Source organism: Tursiops truncatus, chromosome 3, assembly GCF_011762595.2.
Source record: "Tursiops truncatus isolate mTurTru1 chromosome 3, mTurTru1.mat.Y, whole genome shotgun sequence".
Taxonomy (NCBI): Eukaryota; Metazoa; Chordata; class Mammalia; order Artiodactyla; family Delphinidae; genus Tursiops; species Tursiops truncatus.
Window position 1 is genome coordinate 78,334,100 of NC_047036.1, and position 22,515 is coordinate 78,356,614.

Below are 22,515 nucleotides of genomic sequence, written 5' to 3' on the forward strand. Positions count from 1 at the left end.
AGTTAACTGTAAAAAATACTAACTCATTCCTTTTGAGAGGGTAGATTCATGAATTGTTTTTATGAAATAAAATGTAATACGCTTTGTCCTTTTTCCCATATTTTCAACATTTTAAAGCTGGGAAATTTTAGAAGATCTTTTCATTAAGTGGAGAATTATTTTTTCTGCTCACATGGAGAATGACATATGAGCATGTAACAGACCACCAATATGAATATGAGAAAATATTTTGTAATCAGTAACTATAAGAGTAACATCTGACCCATTTTTAGTTGTATGTGTCTGAACTCATTTGCTTTCTTTTGAGAAGTATACAGAGGATTGCATTTGAGATCACATGTCCATTTACAATGAGCAATGGCCAAGCACAAGTATTAATGTTGTAGTATTATCATTATTATTAAAGATAGTTAAAGATTTGATATAATAATAAATACCAGTAAAGTAACTAGTCACATTTGTTGTGCCATATTTTTTGTCAGTATATTTTCTAAGTGATTTTTTGGTTTGATGTAGCATGTAATTCTCCTACTTATTTAATAATGGTTTCTGAACTTCATCTTCCTGCTCCTATTCCAGGCTTCCATGTCATGCTGATATTTAAAACACTTTGTTTCCCATCACATTTACAATAAAAATTCAAATTCCTTGCCATTTTAGTCTGTAGATGGAATAATCCAGTAAAGAAATTGATATTATAGGAGAGTGAGGGGATAGTTTATTATTAAATGCTTTCACTCAACAAATAATTTTCGAGTGCCTATTATGTTTCTGGCACTGTTCTAGGTACTTGGGTGAACAAAAGATGCAAAAAATACCTGCCAGCCATGGAGCTTACTTTCTAGTAATACAAGGCAAACAATCAACATAATTGTAAAGAGGAAGTTAAAAGGTGATAAATGCTATGGGAAAAAAAGGATAAAAAAGGGTAGGATAAGGGAATAGGGAGTACAAAGGGTGGGCATGTGTGGCAGTTTTATAAAGGTTACTCAGGACCTCATTAAGAAGCTGTCATTTGAGCAAATACTTGAAAGAGATGAGATTAGTCATGCTGTTGTTACCTGAGGGAAGAGCATTCCAGGCACAGGGTGTAAAGTGCAAACAATGTAAGGTAGAGGCAGAGCTGCCATATTTGAGGATTACATAGAAGGCTAATGTTGGGGGGAGGAGGAGGGTTTTGAGAAAGGAAAGGTGTGACATGACTTAGGTTTTAACTGATCTCTTTGCTTAAACCAGAGTGGAGTAATGCTAGAAGCAAAGAGAGAGGATAACTTGAAATAAGGTGGTAGCAGTGGAGGTGGTGAGAATTGGTTTAGTTTTATATTTGTTTTAAAGGTAGAGAAGACAGGATTTTCTAACAAATTTCATGTCAGGAGTGAGAGAGAGAGGCGTCAAGGATGCCAAGATTTTTGAATAGTTGGATGGAGTTTCAGATTTGAGAGGGATGGCAAACCATTTGTTTTTGTACTTGTCAAGTCAGGGATGTCTACTAGATATCCAAGTGAGGATGTTAAGTAGATAGATATATTGATCTGGAATTCAAAAAGCACACTACGCCTGAGATATAAATTTTGGAGTCTCAAGACTGTATGAACAAACCAAGAAAGTGAATGTGGTTAGGGAAGAAAATAGGTCCAAGGACTGCATCATGGAATACTTCAAACTCAAGAGGAAAAAAATCCACCAGTGTGAAGGGAGGTGATGGGATCTAGCTCACACCTGTTTATTTATAGATTGCTTGTTTAACACTCCCGCTGAAGTAAGAAAAAGGCTCCTTGTCTGTTTAGAATATTCTTGGCATAGACTAGTTGCTCAATAAATATTTGTTAAACAAATAAATGCCTAATAAATGAGAATGTTATGGATTTATGAAAAGAGTTTTGATAATGTCTTCCATGCAGAATTGAAAGCTGAGTCCATATTGAGAAGTACAGGCTTCCCTTATTAAAGGGAGACTAGCTGATTACGGATTAAGTTCTGATCTTGGTGTTTGACCTATTTCCTTCTCACTAGATACTAGGTTGATTGTTTTTCCTTATTGTTAATTTGAAAGCAAAAATAAAACTCTCAACCATTTCTCACCCAAAAAGGTGATCCACATACATACGCTCTTCAGATTGGCTTAAAGTAGAATCCGAGCTATAACCCTATGAATTGGACTACTCAGTCATTCTCTCTTATTTCTCTGCACTATTGTCATCATGGGTTAGTTATTTGACCCAATAAAAGGAAATTAAAGACTGGTTCCTGGCTGGTGAGGTCGCATATAGATTTAGTTTTTGAATTGGACATTCGAACCAGTTTCTTTATGAAGGGCCATTAAATAATTTCCATGGAACTGAAAGACTCAAAATGGCCCTCACAATCATTAGCAAGGGAGTTGCAAGAAGTAAACGCTGTCAAGTTCTTGACTAGACTTCAGGCAGCAGTGAATGCTTAGGTTTGGTGCTAGCATCACAACTCTGTCAGTGTCACAAGTGGACTAGATAATAGGCATTAGATTTCATATGTTGAAGTTCTTTACTTTCTGCTGAAGTCACTTCCTCATTAGTTTTTTTAAGTTGGGAACCAGTTTTCTTGTTTATAAAGGCTTATTAGGATGTTATGCCAACATGTGCATTCAGATTGGCAATGCCAAGGTGGTGTGTGTGTGTGTGTGTGTGTGTGTGTGTGTGTGTATACGATTGTTTGTATGACATGCACAACACAGGCCTATGAGTCTAGGCTTTATTAAGGATATTCTTTCTCCCTTCCTTCTTTGGATTTATTCTATGATTGCTGTTTTTCTAAGTTCCATTAGGATTATAAGCCATTTCTTAATAATTAGGTGGTTGGTGAAAGATTGGAGAGAACTGCCCAATGAAAAATTATTTTTTATTAGGGAAACAATATATGCTTATTTAAATGTTTCAAATAATACACCAAGTGTACAGATTTAAAAGTGTTGTCTACCACTGTTAACAACTTGGGTGGTATCCTTCTAGATTTATTTATTTATATTTAAATGCATATACTTTTAAAAATATATAACTGTAATGTTATTATGGATGTCATTTGCTACTTTTTTTCACTTAATGTAAGTTCAAGACACTGTTCTATGCCTGTATCCATGGATGGATTAGACATATTCTTTTTAATAGCTATCTAATATCTCATTATATAATTATTTACTAAGGCCCCTATTTTTAGGCATTTAGGTTATTTCTGTTATTTTAAAAATTACAAATACTTTAAGGAACATCTTTGTATTTACAGATTACACACATGCACAAGTATATTTGAAATGAATTCCTAAGTTAGATTGTTTGACATGTTGGCTGGAGAGTACAAACATAGAAAATGAGATTTACATTGAAATTCATTGTGGAAATAAATTTCATCCCGAAGCGCTGAGTGTAACGTGGAATTGGAATGGATATTTTTGTCTGTCTTTTCCTCATCTTTTCTATCTTTTATGGCAAAATCTTAGACTGTTAATTTTCAGAACTCTCTGACTTTAAATATACTCATGTTCTTTTTTGTCTAAAAAATAATGAATGTATACATTGACCCATCTGATCCTAGGCTGAAGGTCACATATTACTACTCAAAACATATCTCAAGCATCACTTATCTTGTTTATTGTTATATTCCCATCATGTGTCTGGAAAATGGTAGGTGGTCACTAAATATCTGTTATTTAATTGAAAGATATAGCAAAGCTGGAAAATTTCCATATGTCATAGCTATTTTGTTTACAGTGAAACAAGAATTCTAGAGGCAAGGGAAGTCTAGGTTTCTTTCTAGGCTAGGATATAAAGCAACAAGCAAATTTAATAAATACTTGAGAACTTAATTAACCATGCTCTTTATATGCAATATTGCCTAATGATACTTCCTCTTTAGCTGGCTTGCTTCCAGCTTGAACTTTCAAACCATCTAGGATTCACATTAAAGCCTGTAGTTCTGTCATATCTTCCGGTCACCTGCACTCTGGGGAGCTTAAGCTTGCCCAGGAAAGCGGTGCTGATTAACGTATGGATGGACCAGGTAAAGCCTGTGGGCTTCAGTTGCTACAAGTGGTTCTATTTCTTACATTGCTGTTGATGCTGAGAGCTATGTCTATTTCAGCCATGACAGCAGGAGCCAAAGCTCTTCTTTGCACCATTTACTTTAGATATTTCTGCCAAAAGTTGACAGATGAAAACGTTGTGTCATCACTTTTCTTTCTAATGAAAAAAACAAATGAATAACAAACAAACAAGTAAACAACTCCTTTATCTTCCGGAGGTATGAGGAAGTTAGTATTTGTTCTCTTTTTATTTCTTCCCATTCAGGCATTCATGGTAGTGTAAAAATTCTTTTTTATTCCTTTAAGCTAAAGCTATCAGTCATATTTGTTGCTGATAGCAATGAATTTTAAGCTTTTTAAGCATATGTTAAGTATATGTAGTATTGCAACACATTTTTTTTCCTTTAACATCTTTATTGGAGTATAATTGCTTTACAATGTTGTGTTAGCTTTGTGTTAGTTAGTTACAATGTGTGTAGCTGCACAACAAAGTGAATCAGCTATACGTGTATGTATATCCCCATATCCCCTCTCACCCTCCTTATCCCACCTCTAGGTGAAAACAAAGCACCAAGCATATCTCCCAGTGCTATGCGGCTGCTTCCCACTAGCTATCGATTTTACATTTGGTAGTGTACATTTGTCCATGCCACTCTCTCACTTCATCCCAGCTTACCCTTCCCCCTCCCTGTGTCCTCAAGTCCACTACGTCTGTGTCTGTATTCCTGTCCTGCCCCTAGGTTCATCAGAACCATTTTTTTTTTTTTTTTTTAGATTCCATATATATGTGTTAGCATACAGTATTTGTTTTTCTCTTTCTGACTTACTTCACTCTGTATGACGGACTCTAGGTCCATCCACCTCACTACAAATAACTCAGTTTCATTTCTTTTTATGGCTGAGTAATACTCCATTGTATATATGTGCCACATCTTCTTTATCCATTCATCTGTCGATGGACACTTAGGTTGCTTCCATGTCCTGGCTATTGCTTCCATGTCCTGACTATTGTAAATAGTGTGGCAATGAACATTGTGGTACATGACTCTTTTTTTTTTTTTTTTTTTTTTTTGCGGTACGCGGGCCTCTCACCGCTGTGGCCTCTCCCGTCGCGGAGGACAGGCTCCGGACGCGCAGGCTCAGCGGCCACGGCCCACGGGCCAAGCCGCTCCGCAGCACGCGGGATCCCCCCGGACCGGGGCACGAACCCGCGTCCCCTGCATCGGCAGGCGGACTCCCAACCACTGCGCCACCAGGGAAGCCCCATGACTCTTTTTGAATTATGGTTTTCTCAGGGTATATGCCCAATAGTGGGATTTGCAGCACATTTTAAGCAAATGTAAGCTAGTTGTTGCTTTACATTTCTGCCTGGCTATGGAGAAATTATGTCTGGAGGCCATTTTAGAAGTTTGTTTCAAAATGCGTAGACTATTTCCACACAATTTTAAACAATTTCATAAAATTTTGCAATTGGAATATTCAAATGTGATTATACAGGTTCTTTCACCCCCATCTACATCATTGAACAGTACAAAGTACACTCATTCTGCTGATTTTTGGTGTTATGAAAATCTTATACTCCTAAATTTTGAGTTATTATTATAACTTGACAGTTAGTATCTAGTAGAGAAAATGGAAAGTAGTTTTATATGCAGGTATAAAATAATGTAGCAGGCAAGCATAAAATCTTGATGCTAAAATCATTTGTTTCTTTGCTCCTGAAAACCAGAGGTTAGCTTTAGCCCTTAAGCCAATTGTGTCTCTTAAGGTCTGTTTAAAACCTTTTCACAAACCTAGAGTCTATTTACCAGTTAAGAAGCAGATTGTGTATTTATAGCCTTTAACGTCTCAGGAAATGGTTCAAACTGCTTTTGGAAGTGATGCAGTGAGCAAGAAAATTCCCATAACATTTCTGGCATTAGATTTCTGACAGCTTTTAGTTTACAGACTAGAATCACAGATATGATTAAAGAATTTTGAACTTTTCATATCCACAATACATAGTGTAGCTTTCAGAGCCAGTTATCATGTTGTCAAATATCTTAAGATCAAGGGAGAAAATATGAAGCCATTTGACATCCTCTAGAATTTGAGATAGCCATTCAGTTTTCGATTAATAAAAATTTTTTTGAGCACCTATGAGGTGTCAAGCATTATTCCAGAGGCTTGGGATACATCAGTGAAAAATATGGACCAAAGTCCCTTCCTTTATAAAGTGTAAACCTTACTTACCTTTATGTACAAGAAATAAGTAACTTATATAATACATTGGAAGTTGATAAGTACTTGGGAAAGAAAGAGAAAGTAGAGTAGGGTAAAGGGGAGTGGGAGTGCTGAGATAGGGGAAGGACTGATGAATAAAGAAGGCATCAATGTTTGAAATAGTGTAATCAGGATGGGGCTTATAGAAGGTGATATTTTTTGTAAATCAACTATACTCCAATAAAAATGAAAACAGCAACAAAAACAACAAAAAGAAGGTGATATTTGATTAGAGGCTTGCATGGAGTAAAAGAGGTAGCTTTACAGATATTAGGGGCAGAGCATACTAACCACAAGGACAGTTCATACAAAAGTACTGAAGTGGGAGTTTTCCTGGCATATTCAAGGAATACCCAGGAGGCCAATGTGTCTGGAGTAGAGAGAGTCAGAGAGAAAATTGCTAAAATGGTGTTCAGAGGAGGAACAGATCAATAGGCCACTGTAGGGACTTTGGCTTTTACTGTGAATGAGATGGGGAGCAGGGTTTTGAGCAAAGGAGTGACATGAGTGATGTCTCCCTGGGGCTGCTGTTCTGAGAGTAGACAGCGGGAGCTAGAATGACAGCAGTTAAGAGCAGAGAAGAGCAGGGACTTGGTGCAGGGCAGTAACTGACAGTGTGGGAAGTCGTTGAATTTTGGATATATTTTGAAAGTAGCATCTATTGAATTTCCTGATAGATGAGATAAAGGGCATGAGATAAAGAGAAGGATGATTCTAAAGTTTTTCTGCCTGAGCATCCAGAAAGTTGGAGATGCCATTAAATAAGATAGTGAACTGGGCAAGAGCAGCAGCCATGGACAACAAACACAAAGATAAATCTCGAAACATGTTTCTAATATAGGATCTACTTCATATTCCTATCACTTTTTAGTACACCATTACGTACATTATTTCACCGCTTTAATAAGAGCCATCTGGGCAGGTCTCACCATGACCTAATTCATGTTACCAATATGATGTCACCAAAAGTGGAGTTGGGAAGAGATGTGTGTAAAAGGCTCTCGAGAGATAGCTCTGAGTGTTTGAGCTATGTAAATCAGAACCTATCTTTATAATATTAACATTTCTGGAACCTCCTGAGACTTAGGGCCCATTAGTTTATTATATATGCACTAAATCTTACGTCTATATAAGTGCTAGACTTTAGATTATAATTCCTCTGTTACAATTTGTATGACTGGGACTTTATGGTAAATGCTGTCTTGATAGGAAATTAACTGTAGGATAATCCAGGAGTCAGAGCCATTTTTAAATTTTCTTTTCTTGTTTGGATATTTGGAATAAATTTACATTTTACTTTAAGTTGAATACTTGCTGACTGATGACAACTATTGATAACTTTGTTTTTGCTTCTAAGACATTTTGGTCTAAACCAACGGCACATGAAATCTGTGTATTCTCTTTAATTTTAATTCCTTAAAATACTAATTTTCAAATTCATCTTAGAGTCCAATGTCTTGTGGCTTTATAATATGAAGTCTGGCTTTATGGAAAATGGTGATATGTTTAACTTAATAGAAGGTCTTTTATTATATATGGTGGGAGTGATGTTTTTCACTAACTGTACTGTGTTAAATTCCATCTTGAATATTAAGCATTTAGTCCATGTATTGCTGGTCCTATAATCCTTTAAAGACAAATTGGATGATATAAATGTAGTACAAATCTGACCAGCCCTGGGGGTTTTAGTTATATTTTACTCAACTCAGTTTAATGAACTCAAACTCAGATAAACATTTCTAAATTGCCATTTTCATGGAAAGTGATTACACAAGATTGGTAATTATATGAGATGCTATAGTTTATTCGATTTGTTGTATATGAGAATGACTGAATAAAATGTAGTTTTATTTTACATATTTCATGAGATATAACACATACTACCGTCATACCTTAAAACCTTATTCTTATGTAATTTAAAACTATTTGTACTTGTATAAAAATTTTAATTGGAGGTAAAATTGACATATAGTTAGATGCCCAGATATTAAGTGTACAGTTCAATAAACTTTGACAATTGTAAGAACCCAAGGAACCATCACCCAACTATAGACTGACACTGTCCAATAGATTTTCTATGATGGTGGTAATGTTCTATATCTGTGTTGGCTAATGTAGTAGCCACTACCCACATGTGATTTTTGAGCATTTGAAATGTGGCTAGTCTGACTAAGTAATTGAACATTTAATTTAAAAAAATTTTTTTTTCATCTTGATCTTTTGTTAGGACTTTTATGAATTCATTGGTTTTCCATTAGAGTTCTGAAAATGCTTATTCATTCAGTTCAGCAGTATAGTCAGTTACCAGAAACCTGTACTTGTCAGAGTCTTTTCCATGAATTCCTTGAAGTTGAAACCCTTTTATAGGAACATTTTTTGCAAAAGCATCAGAGTACACCCAGAACTGTCTGTAAATGACAAAACACTTAAAAGTGACCATGGTTAAAGATTTGATGAAAGTTCATAATAATGAAATTGACAAGGAAATTTAGTTATTTCTGATATATACATTTTAAAATAATAACTAGAATTATGATTTATAACATTATACCAGAACATATAATATTTTTAGGAATTTCATGTAATGTCTGAAACATGTATATTAATGTATTTCCATACAAAAACCTAAAGAAAGTTTAGTATTTTTTTAAATTTTTTAATTTAATTTATTTTTTTATACAGCAGGTTCTTATTAGTCATCAGTTTTATACACATCAGTGTTTACATGTCAATCCCAATTGCCCATTCATCACACCACCATACCCAACACCCTGTGGCTTTCCCCCCTTGGTGTCCATATGTTTATCCTCTACTTCTGTGTCTCAACTTATGCTCTGCAAACCGGTTCATCTGTACCATTTTTCTAGGTTCCACATACATGCGTTAATATACGATATTTGTTTTTCTCTTTCTGACTTACTTCACTCTGTATGACAGTCTCTAGATCCATCCGCATCTCAACAAATGACCCAATTTCGTGCCTTTTTATGGCTGAGTAATATTACATTGTATATATGTACCACAACTTCTTTATCCATTCGTCTGTTGATGGGCATTTAGGTTGCTTCCATGACCTGGCTATTGTAAATAGTGCTGCAATGAACATTGGGGTGCATGTGTCTTTTTGAATTATGGTTTTCTCTGGGTATATGCCCAGTAGTGGGATTGCTGGATCATATGGTACTTCTATTTTTATTTTTTTAAGGAACCTCCATACTGTTCTCCATAGTGGTTGTATCAATTTACATTGCCACCAACAGTGCAAGAGGGTTCCCTTTTCTCCACACCGTATCCAGCATTTGTTGTTTGTAGATTTTCTGATGATGCCCATTCTAACTGGTGTGAGGTGATACCTCATTGTAGTTTTGATTTGCATTTCTCTAATACTTAGCGATGTTGAGCAGCTTTTCATGTGTTTCTTGGCCATCTGTATGTCTTCTTTGGAGAAATGTCTATTTAGGTCTTCTGCCCATTTTTAGATTGGGTTGTTTGTTTCCTTAATATTGAGCTGCATGAGCTGTTTACATATTATGGAGATTAATCCTTTGTCTGTTAATTCGTTTGCAAATATTTTTTTCCATTCTGAGGGTTGTCTTTTCATCTTGTTTATGGTTTCCTTTGCTGTGCAAAAGCTTTGAAGTTTCATTAGGTCCTATTTGTTTATTTTTGTTTTTATTTCCATTACTCTAGAGGTAGATCAAAAAAGATCTTGCTGTGATTTATGTCAAAGAGTGTTCTTCCTATGTTTTCCTCTAAGAGTTTTATAGTGTCTGGTCTTACATTTAGGTCTCTAATACATTTTGAGTTTATTTTTGTGTATGGTGTTAGGAAATGTTCTAATTTCATTCTTTTACATGTAGCTGTCCAGTTTTCCCAGCACCACTTATTGAAGAGACTGTCTTTTCTCCATTGTATATCCTTGCCACCTTTGTCATAGATTAGTTGACCATAGGTGCATGGGTTTATCTCTGGGCTTTCTATCTTGTTCCATTGATCTATGTTTCTGTTTCTGTGCCAGTACCATATTGTCTTGATTACTGTAGCTTTGTAGTACAGTCTGAAGTCAGAGAGTCCGATTCCTCTAGCTCCGTTTTTTTCCCTCAAGACTGCTTTGGCTATTCGGGGTCTTTTGTGTCTCCATACAAATTTTAAGATTTTTTGTTCTAGCTCCGTAAAAAATGCCATTGGTAATTTGCTAGGGATTGCATTGAATCTGTAGATTGCTTTGGGTAGTATAGTCATTTTCACAATATTGATTCTTCCAATCCAAGAACATGGTATATCTCTCCATCTGTTGGTATCATCTTTAATTTCTTTCATCAATGTCTTATAGTTTTCTGCATACAGGTCTTTTGTCTCCCTAGGTGGGTTTATTCCTAGGTATTTTATTCTTTTTGTTGCAGTGGTAAATGGGAGTGTTTCCTTAATTTCTCTTTCAGATTTTTCATCATTAGTGTATAGGAATGCAAGAGATTTCTGTGCATTAATTTTGTATCCTGCAAATTTACCAAATTCATTGATTAGCTCTAATAGTTTTCTGGTGACATCTTTGGGATTCTCTGTGTATAGTATCATATCATCTGCAAACAGTGTCAGTTTTACTTCTTTTCCAATTTGTATTCCTTTTATTTCTTTTTCTTCTCTGATTTCTGTGGCTAGGGCTTCCAAAACTATGTTGAATAATAGTGGTGAGAGTGGACATCCTTGTCTTGTTCCTCATCTTAGAGGAAATGCTTTCAGTTTTTCACCATTGAGAATGATGTTTGCTGTGGTTTTGTCGTATATGGCCTTTATTATGTTGAGGTAGGTTCCCTCTATGCCCACTTTCTGGAGAGTTTTTATCATCACTGGGTGTTGAATTTTGTCAAAAGCTTTTTCTGCATCTATTGAGGTGATCATATGGTTTTTCTTCTTCAGTTTGTTAAGATGGTGTATCACATTGATTGATTTGCATATATTGAAGAATCCTTGCATCCCTGGGATAAATCCCACTTGATCATGGTGTATGATCCTTTTAATGTGTTGTTGGATTCTATTTGCTAGTATTTTGTTGAGAATTTTTGCATCTATATTCATCAGTGATATTGGTCTGTAATTTTCTTTTTTTGTAGTATCTTTGTCTGGTTTTGGTATCAGGGTGATGGTGGGAGTGTTCCTTCCTCTGCAACTTTTGGAAGGGTTTGAGAAGGATGGGTGTTAGCTCTTCTCTAAATGTTTGATCGAATTCACCTGTGAAGCCATCTGGTCCTGGATTTTGTTTGTTGGAAGATTTTTAATCACAGTTTCGATTTCATTACTTGTGATTGGTCTGTTCATATTTTCTATTTCTTCCTTGTTCAGTCTTGGAAGGTTATACCTTTCTAAGAATTTGTCCATTTCTTCCACGTTGTCCATTTTATTGGCATAGAATTGCTTGTAGTAGTCTCTTAGGATGCTTTGTATTTCTGTGGTGTCTTTTGTAACTTCTCCCTTTTCATTTCTAATTTTATTGATTTGAGTCCTCTCCCTCTTTTTCTTGATGAGCCTGGCTAATGGTTTATCGATTTTGTTTATCTTCTCAAAGAACCAGCTTTTAGTTTTATTGATCTTTGCTATTGTTTTCTTTGTTTCTATTTCATTTATTTCTGTTCTGATCTTTATGATTTCTTTCCTTCTGCTAACTTTGGGTTTTGTTTGTTCTTCTTTCTCTAGTTCCTTTAGGTGTAAGGTTAGATTGTTTATGTGAGATTTTTTTTGTTTCTTGAGGTAGGCTTGTATAGCTATAAACTTCCCTCTTAGAACTGCTTTTGCTGCATCCCATAGGTTTTGGATTGTCGTGTTTTCATTGTCATTTTTCTCTAGGTATTTTTTGATTTCCTCTTTGATTTCTTCAGTGATCTGTTGGTTATTTAGTAATGTATTGTTTAGCCTCCATGTATTTGTGTTTTTTACGTTTTTTCCCCTGTAATTCATTTCCAATCTCATAGTGTTGTGGTCAGAAAAGATGCTTGATATGATTTTAATTTTCTTACATTTACTGAGACTTGATTTGTGACCCAAGAGGTGATCTATCCTGGAGAATGTTCTGTGCACACTTGAGAAGAAAGTGTAATCTGCTGTTTTGGGATGGAGTGTCCTATAAATATCAGTTAAATCTATCTGGTCTATTGTGTCATTTAAAGCTTCTGTTTCCTTATTTATTTTCATTTTGGATAATCTGTCCATTGGTGTAAGTGAGGTGTTATAGTCCCCCACTATTATTGTGTTACTGCTGATTCCTCTTTTTGAACTTTTAATTCTATTTAATTTTAAATAATTTAAATTTAATTCAAATGGCCACATGTGTTAGTGGCTACAGTATGGGACAGGGCACTCCTAGGTAGTTCTCAACTGGGATTCTAAAAGAGAATTAAACCCTAATGCTCATGGCACACACTATTTCTGATGAATTAACTTACCTCCTGTTCATCTAGAATGGTACTAGCTGTTTATCATTATTAGGAGAATTAGGAAAATGTAACTCAAATTATGTTTTGTAATGTTTCATTCTCTCACAGCACTCAGTTGAGAAGGGCTGTCCTAGGAAGTTTCCTTATTTCCCTTTTCAGTCAGTACCACCCTAATGTCAACCACAATTCTTTTGTTTATCTTCATTTATTATTCTTGCTTGTTCTTTGACTTCGTATAGATGGAAATATACAGTGCATTTTCTTTTGTGATGGTCTTCTGTCACCCAATATAATGTTGTATGTGTCAATAGTACATTCCTTTATATTGATATGTATCATGTAATATGTATATTGTGTCAGCTTACCAAAATTTATTTACCCATTCTCCAAATGTGTCCATTTAAGTTCTCAAATTCATTGGCATAAAATTTTTCATGACATCTGTTTGTTATCTTTTAAATGTCTATAGTATCTGTAATGATGCCATTCTTTAATTTTTGGCAGTATACCTAATTGGTCTTGCTAAGACCTTATCAATTTTATTAAAGAAACAACTGACGTTCTTGATTTTCTCTGTTTTTTATATTTTAGTTATTTCTGCTTTCATTTTTATTATTCTCTTGTTTTACTTATTTTTTAAACTAAAACCCATTAAAACTAAGTCTAGTATTCCTCCTGACTTTTAATTTTTGTATAAATTCTTAGCTATGTTTGAAATACCAGTTCTTTGCATTTTAAACATTGATTCTGCAGACATTCATTGAGCTTCTGTCTATTCCATGAAAGGTACTGGGATAAGCAACAGTGAAAAAGATGAATGTAGTTCTAGTCCTTTTGCATTCACAATTCTATTGAGCATGTAGATATGGGAAAAGAAATGGCAAGGATGATAAGTACCATGACAGAGAATTTCAGGGAAACCTGGAAGTTTATAATAGGGGACTTACACAGACTGGGGATTTGGGAAAAGTATCCTGACCTCAGACACAAGTGTAGCTAGGAGTTAGTTAGAGGAAGGAGGAGGAGATAGGAGAAGACTCCAAACAGGAGTAACAGCTTGTACAAGACACTAGAGTGCGAAGGAGCATGGTATGGTTGAGCAACGAAGGAAGGCCAGTATGGATGGAATGTGGAAATGGGAAGGAAAGCAGATTGGGGTGAAACTTTAGGAGACAGGGAAAAATCATGTAGTGTTTTAGGCCATGTGGATGATTTTAGCTTTATCTTAACTAAGGGTAGTGGGAAATCATTGAAGATATATAAGCTGAGGAAGTACATGTAGTTTACGTTTCACAAATGTCCACTCTGGTTACTGTGGTTGTGTGTTGGGTATAGACAGAAGGCCAAATATTGATGAATAAAGACTAAATGGGAAACAATTGTAGGTGAGACATGATGTGATATGGATTACAGTAGGTTCAAAATTCCATTCTGGGATTCCGGCTTGCCCCAGTAACTAGTTCCTGTTAAAATAAAACTCAAAATGATGTAATACCATGACTATTATAAAATATTTTCTTTGAGCTGACACTCCTTTAGAGCAAGATGTACTTGGCAGTCTATTTCTTTAATCTTATAAGTGTTGAATATAAAGGGCTAAAATATGAGAATAACACTTTTATTCCATATTGTGACAAGTTAGACTGGGGTGACTGTAGAATATGGGTCACCTATAAAATTCAGCTTTACAAGTTTGACTTTTATGTGTGAAGAATACTTCTGAAATACAAAGAAGAAGAAAAACAAATTCTATTCTGTGATGACAACTTCAATTGCATAATTTTTCTGAGAGCTTCACTTTTATATGAAACTTTAATATTTAAAGTTGAAAAGGAAAGTTTTCAGTGTTTCAAGCCTTTAATAAAAATAGTTTTTTCAAATAAGTTTTGAATGTGAATTTAAGCATTAACGTAATTTTTAAATTTTCAAAATTTAATAATTATACTGGCACAAAATTCAGTTATTCACGCATATACCTTAGGTGTCTATATTCATCTGTCTGTCTGTCTACTATCTATGCACCTATCTACCTATGTGCCATCTACCTTAAAAAGTTGTCAAAAAGCTTGTCATTAATGATTATTTAATAATGTGCTGGGAAGAAATAAGATTTCGGCAAAATAGTTACATTTTAAAGTTGTTTTAATTTGATTTTTTGTGACTAACAATTTTTTTTACTTGTTCTTTTAAATAGAAAACTTATAAGTATTGAATACCATTTGAATGACTATTTTTTCCTTTCTGAATATCAACTGGGAATATCTAGCTCAGTTTTATTTAGAAAAAGTGGAAGTTAAGTAGATTAATTTTCAGTGGAATTTATCATCAGGAATAAATTAAAGCATAGAGTGAATGGTCAATTTAGATTGGTCCTCTGTACTGAGGTAGCTTTGATCAGACTTCCAGATTTCATTTATATTGTCAACTTTTAAAAAATTTAGGTGCAGTTAATTAAACTAGTTATATTTTTCAGTCCATGGCTTATTCTTCTCATTCATTCATACAGAGCTTCCTTCCTTTCTCTCTCTTATCTCTCACACCTCATTTTCATTTTCCCCTCTTTGGAAACTATTTTAATCTTTTAAATCCATATATTTTAATTTAAATACATCCCTCCAAAGCATACTGTTTTATATGCATATATTCTTAATTTAATGAGTAGTATTATATTCTACTTTTTGTTTTATTTCTTTTTACAACCGAGACTTCTTTTTTGATATTATTCATGTTGCTACTTGTACATCTAATGTAGCTTCTAACTGCTGCATGCTATTCCATGGTGTGTGTAAGATACTTGGAAGGACTTAAAGAGCAAGCATGGTTAACATTACCTCAATTAAACATTCTGTTCAATAAAGAACTTTTTAGACAACAATTAACTAACTGAAAGTGGAAAGATATTTGCAAAATCTAATAGCAACATGCAAGTGACTCTTGCAAATCAACTAGAAAAATTCACCCCAGGAAAAAGATCAAAATAGATAAACATGAAATTTAAAGAAGAGCAAACTTATAAAACTAAGATGCATGTAACAAGGTGGTCAAAATAATGAGTAATATAAGCAATGCAAATGAAAGCAACATTGAGCAATGACCTTAAATCCTTAGACCGGCAAACATTAAAAGATGGGTAATAGTAACTGAGATATGAAAGCATAAGAGCACTATTGCACTCCAATGCAGCATGGCTTATTCAGATGAAGTACAAGTGTACCCTATAAACCCATCATTCTACTTCTGAGTACATATCTCAGGAGAATTGAGAGGACATGCATGGAAATTTTCTCTGTAGAAACGTTGATGGAGGCAAGAGTTGGAAGCAGCCTGGATGTCTGTCACCTGGACGGGGATAGATGAACCTGGATGCACATCACTGGATGGGTGGGTATGTGGAGCATATGGGTATTCAAATGCCAGCCATCATAAAGGAGTGCTGTGATACTTAAAAGAGTTTGTATTTTTTTTTTACTTTAAATTTGAAGTCACTAGAAGGGCTCATGAGCCACTTAAGAAAATGAAAGTGCTAAATGTGGAATTAAAAAAAACAAAATCAAAAAACCAAATTCATAGATACAGAGAACAGGTTAGTTATCGCCAGAGGTGGTAGGTGGGAGGTTGGGCAAAATGGGTGAAGGGGGTCAAAAGGTACAAACTTCCAGTTATAAAATACATAGTCATGGGTGTAACATATAGCATGGTGACTATAGTTGATAATACTATATTGCATATTTGAAAGTTGCTAAGAGATCTTAAAAAAAAAGAATTGTGATGGATGTTACCTAGACTTATTGTGATGATCATTTTGCAATATATACAAATACTGAGTCATTATGTTGTACATCTGAAACTAATATAACTAATGTTATATGTCAATTATATATCCATTAAAAAAAGAAAGAAAATGAAAGTGCAACTTCACCAAATTTTTAAAGGCTGAAGGCTAGAGGATAAGGGCATGGTTAAGGACTCCAGGAATCTGCCCCTTATCTTCAAATAATTTCTAAATTAAAAAAATACATGCAGGGCTTCCCTGGTGGTGCAGGGGTTAAGAATCCGCCTGCCATTGCAGGGGACATAGGTTCGAGCCCTGGTCTAGGAAGATCCCGCATGCTGTGGAACAACTAAGCCCATGCACCACAACTACTGAGCTTGTGCTCTAGAGCCTACGAGCCGCAACTACTGAGCCTATGTGCTGTAACTACTGAAGCCTGGGCGCCTAGAGCCCATGCTCCGCAACAAGAGAAGCCACCGCAATGAGAAGCCTGCGCGCTGCAACAGAGTAGCCTCTGCTTGCCGCAACTAGAGAAAGCCCGCCTGCAGCAACGAAGACCCAACGCAGCCAAAAAAATAATAATAAATTTTTAAAAAAAGAGAGAGAAAAAAATACATGCAGAGCACTTAATAAAGTCTACTAGTGTTAAAAGAATTACAACTAAAAATTCAGTCTTCTGTATTTCTTTTTATTATCAAAACATCCCTCCCTGTGGCAACCACTTTCAACTCTTTTGTGTATTTTTAAATATTTCCCTCCATATTTTAAAATTATGTACTTATACTGCTCTCTCTTAATACATTAATTTCATATATTTATTTAAACTTGAATATGCTATTTCAGCTTTTCTATTTCAAGGATTTGTGCTATATTGCAACCCGCTTTTCCCAGTTTATAATATGATTGTGTATTATAATTTTTGGTTACATTCATATTTAGAGTTTTTATTCTTATGATGTTTTACATATTGTTCTCTGCTGAGTCAATTAGTGTACTATGATAATGAAATTGGATGCATTTGGCTAATTATAGAGAACTTGACTACACTGTGCCTTAAAAAATAGGGATTCAGTTTTACTTAGGTAATAAGTCCAGTGATAGAATGTTCAGTGCTGATATACAGGCTACACTATACCATTAGAGACATAAATTCCATTCTGACTTCCCAGTTCTTCTCATGTGGCTTTTATATCATGCAGGTCACGTCTAGGTTGCAAGACACATGCTTTATTTCTAGGATCTCATCTATATTCAGGCAGGAAGAAAAGGAAAGGAAAAGGGCAGAAGCCATATGCTTGCTACATCTTCTTATGTTTTCTAGAAGCTCCACTTAACAATGACTTACGTCTCATTAGCCAGAGCATCATCACATGGTCCCCCTTTCTGCTGGATATTGGCCTTCTTCAATTGGTCCTTTCATTTTCTTTTCTCTCCTTTTGTTCATCTCCTTTCTTTTTGTTCTAATTTCCAAGAAGTCTTCTAAATTTTATTTTTTTGAACATGTATTTTTTTCTATTTTTTCTGTCTTATTTTTGATTTATAAGAATTTGTTTTTGTGCTTTCTTTGTGGTTTGTTTTTTTTTTAAATAGTCATCCATATCTTATCACATTGATACAATTTTTTCTCTGAGGATATTGAAGCTTCTTTGAAGCTTGCTGCTGCACTTCGTGTTGTTTGCACTTCCTCAGGATTCCCGTTTGTTTGTTTGTTTGTTTTTTTGCGGTATGCGGGCCTCTCACTGTTGTGGCCTCTCCCTCTGCGGAGCACAGGCTCCGGACGCGCGGGCTCAACGGTCATGGCACACGGGCCCAGCCGCTCCGCGGCATGTGGGATCTTCCCGGACCGGGGCACGAACCCGTGTCCCCTGCATCGGCGGGTGGACTCTCAACCACTGCGCCACCAGGGAAGCCCAGGATTCACCTGTTTTAACTGCTTCTTTAGGTTTTCTTAAATATCCTTAAGTATGAGGTACTAAATAAGCTATTGGGTATATTGGGTACATGGGTGGGGTTTTTTGATTGATGGGCTTCATTATTAGGTAACTTTCTTTTATTGGAAGGCTCTACAATATCAGTAATTTAGATATCTGTAAAGCTAGTTAGATTCTCTAAAGGAGGATTCTTCAGTAGTCTGCTTGGTAGTATAAGCCTGGTTGCTGGCTTTCAGGAAGCTGGTAAGACAAGATAGCTGTAGGTTACAGTGTTCACTAAGCATACTTTCATTTAATATCGTGTTTTCAGTCTTGTACTTTACACCACTCCTTCCTCCCCTCACCCCCACTACCCACCATGGTGCCTGGTGTCTCTGAATCTGTTGCCTCTCTGGTTCAGTAGGTACAGAAAAGACTGGCTGATTTTTGCTCATCTCTTTTTTTGTGATTTGATTGCTGTATTTCATTCCTTAGTTTCATAGGCTCTTAAACATTTTTTGACAACAGATAACCCAGTCCATAATCTATCTATACATATTTCTGAAATAAAAGTTTTATAAAACAATACTTCATATGCATGGTACACTCTGATATTTTCTCTTTTTCTTCCAATGCAATAAAGTGTTGTGAACCATTAAATTGATTTCACAAACCCTAATGCATCAAAACTTGCAGTTGAAGACTTTGCTTTGGAAGAATAAGCCATTTTTTTTGTCTTGATTGTCACTCCCTTAACCACTGACACCCAGAACTGACTTCTCACTTAGTACTTTTCTTTGTTTCTACCTTGATCATTAATTCCACCCATCTCTATGCCCCCATCATCTTATACCTGGTACCTTGCTAACTGGTCTCCCTGACTACAGTCTCCTTTCTCCAATTCACTTTAAGTATGTCTCTCTTATTCTCTACTCTTATAATACATAACATTTAGCATGTTGCTTTTGAAATCAGTTTTTTAAAAAAATTTTTCCAAAGCTTTATTGAAATCCTATTACCTGTCTGCAGACAGAAGGAAACAAAGTCGTTTTATGCTCAAACTCACCATCCAGTGGTTAATATAGCACAGCTGAAGAACAATGCAAACCAAATGTCCTAAGTGTTGCAATACTGAGAGAAAGATGTAAGTGATCTGTTGTCAATCCGAAATCAGTTTTTAACAAATGCTTTCTGAAGGACTGAAAGCTTAAATTACCTAGCGATTTTTTTCAATAAGAGAATTATATAAGATAGTCCTCAGAATTTTCCAAATTTGATTCTAATCTACTTCACCAGTCTTCTCACCTGCTAGATGAGATAATGCCTGCCAAATATTATGTGTTAGCTAGAATATCTAACCATCATTATTATCCTTACATACTCTCCATTTGAACTATTGATATGTTTACTCTGCCCATGGTGTGCTTCCTTGAAGTACAGATCTGTCCTTTTTCTCAGTTTGTCTAAATTTTTAGCTTTGCATTGAATTTTCTTCCTTTGTAAGGCATTCCTGACCATTCCATCTCTTCCTCACCTCTTCTACATTTGGACTTTTTAATTGCTAATTGTTTGAATCTCTCATGTCTTTGTGAATGCTAACTTTTTATTATACAGTGCTTTCTATAGAATGTGCTGTGGAACGATTTTCCATGGATATAGGGGTTTAAATGCTATGTAAAAGCAAGCAAGCAAACAAATACACAAACCAAGGAAGAAAGAAAGATAGAAAGAAAAATAGAAGAAGAAAGGAAAAGAAGAAAACAGTATTTTATGGCAAAATAAATTTGAGGAATTTATGAGTTAAAGTTAAAGAGAACTTTTCTCGACTGCAAAACTTCTTTATGAACACTACAAGTCTCCGAAAGGTAGAAATTATACATAGGATTCCCCAAACATCAGTCTAAAAGACTATATATCCTTTTTTGATCATAGCAATCTTCTAGGACTAGGATACTTTAGAAAGCACTTTGTGTAAATGCTGTCATAGGGCATTATCATTTCACACATACCTACTTCCTTAGTTCCCCTTCACAACATCTATGTGTATTAAATACTGTTACGTTTCCAGTTTAACAAATGAAGAAACTGAGACTTAAAAGAGGCTTAATCATCTGCCTGAAATCACAAAGCCTCTAAGAGGCAGCACTAACATTTGAGCACTAACATAGGCAGCTAGCTAGCATAGCTAGCACTAACTTCTAGCTCCAGAGTCCAGCCTTAGCCTCAAGTGTTCGTCAGAGCAAGGACTTTCGGTGACCTCTCCTACTTGCAAAAGCGGGACTGCTGGGTAGATTCAATGACATAGGAGATGTAAATTATGTAGCTCTCAAAAGAGATTAGCTCCTTCCACCTTCATCTTTGTTCTTGCCGTTTAACATGGTATTTAATTATTATTTTTTTAAAAAACATGAATATCTAATTTCCTTAAATAGATATCCTTTTTTAAAAAATCGTTTTTAGATTCTATACATTTTTTAAGTGATAGAAGAAGGGCTTTTGTTTTATTTTATTTATTTATTTTATAGAATTTATTTATTTTTGGCTGCATTGGGTCTTCATTGCTGCACGCGGGCTTTCTCTAGTTGCAGCGAGTGGGGGCTACTCTTCGTTGTGGTGCGTGGGCTTCTCACTGTGGTGGCTTCTCTTGTTGTAGAGCACAGGCTCTAGGCACGTGGGCTTCAGTAGTTGTGACATGCAGGCTCAGTAGTTGTAGCACATGGGCTTAGTGGCTCCGCGGCATGTGGGAACTTCCTGGACCAGGGCTTGAATCCGTGTTTCCTACACTGGCAGGTGGAGTCTTAATGACTGCGCCACCAGAGAACTCCCCTTAAATAGATATCCTTTATTGAAGAGAAGATTTTATATCCCTTTTCAAGTCTTTATAAAACCAAATGCAGTGCTTTTTAGTTGAATGTAGAATTTAGAGCTCACTAATTACTTGTTATAATAAATGGATATTTGAAGATTGTTGAATTTTAAGATGTTGCTATTGATATAGGTTATTATTTGGGTATTATAAATATGGTTGAAAATATCAGATTTGCAAAAATTTTTTACATGGCCTGTATTTATTGGTTATGATTTGAGAGAGTAAAACACAGATTAGAGTATCACTGTGCAAATTCTGAGGTAAATTAGATTTTACAAGACTTTCTCTGTAATTCTAAAATGTTAATTTAAAATAGTATTTACTATAATTCATAGTAAATGAATAATAAAGCACACTTGACTGGCCTCCCAACTTTTGAGGATAGGGTTATCATTGTCTCATAAAAGGATGCGATCATGCTTTATTATTAAAAACAGATTTATAGGTCTGGATTACATCTTGATTCTCTAACTTAATTTTACTCAAATTCAATCTTTCAGTGCGGCATTCTTGGCCCTTCGAAATATGGTTCAGTGTGCCTTTTAAATTATATTTTCACATTCTTCTTTACTCACTGCTACAAGCTCTGGCTCATTATTCTCTAACCACATCCTCTCCTTTCTTTCTAGCTCTGGTTGTGTTGGTTCTTTTCTCCATTGAAATCATGTGTATTTTACCAGGACTTTCTTAAATTTTATCTTCTCAAGACTTTCTTAATTCTTTCACCTGTTTTTTGAGTTGTAATAATTGAAGTTGAATTCATATAACAATTTTATGTCAATGTACCAATATTATTCTGTTATATATTATAGCAATATTATTCTGTGATATATATTCCATTTCTTCCTCCCATCTCCCACTCTCCACCTACTCTCTGACCCTATGCTCTCAGACTCTTAAAGCAAGAGATGAGAACAATAAATGAATCATATTGGTCTTCATATAATAATAATAACAGCAACAATAATAATGATGTCTGAAAATTTTAACTATTTACTAGAGGTAGATACTGTTGTATGTGCTGTGGTATAATATTTCTTTAGTCTATACAGATTACAATGACATCAGTAATATTTTTACTCCGTTTTATAGATGAAGAAACTCAGATTAGAGGTTACTTACCCCAAGGTCATATAGTGGTGGGGCCAGCAATTGACCACAAGTACTAGGATTCCAGAGCGTGGATTCAGAATCACTACACAGTCATCTGCTATGCTGACAAT

At 35.2% G+C, this 22,515-nt stretch overlaps 1 long non-coding RNA gene across 3 annotated transcripts in view; it reads left to right on the forward strand.

Moving 5' to 3' along the window:
- LOC109549011 (uncharacterized) overlaps positions 1-22,515 on the forward strand; it is a 173,193-nt gene that overhangs the window by 78,570 nt on the left and 72,108 nt on the right. The window lies entirely within an intron of this gene.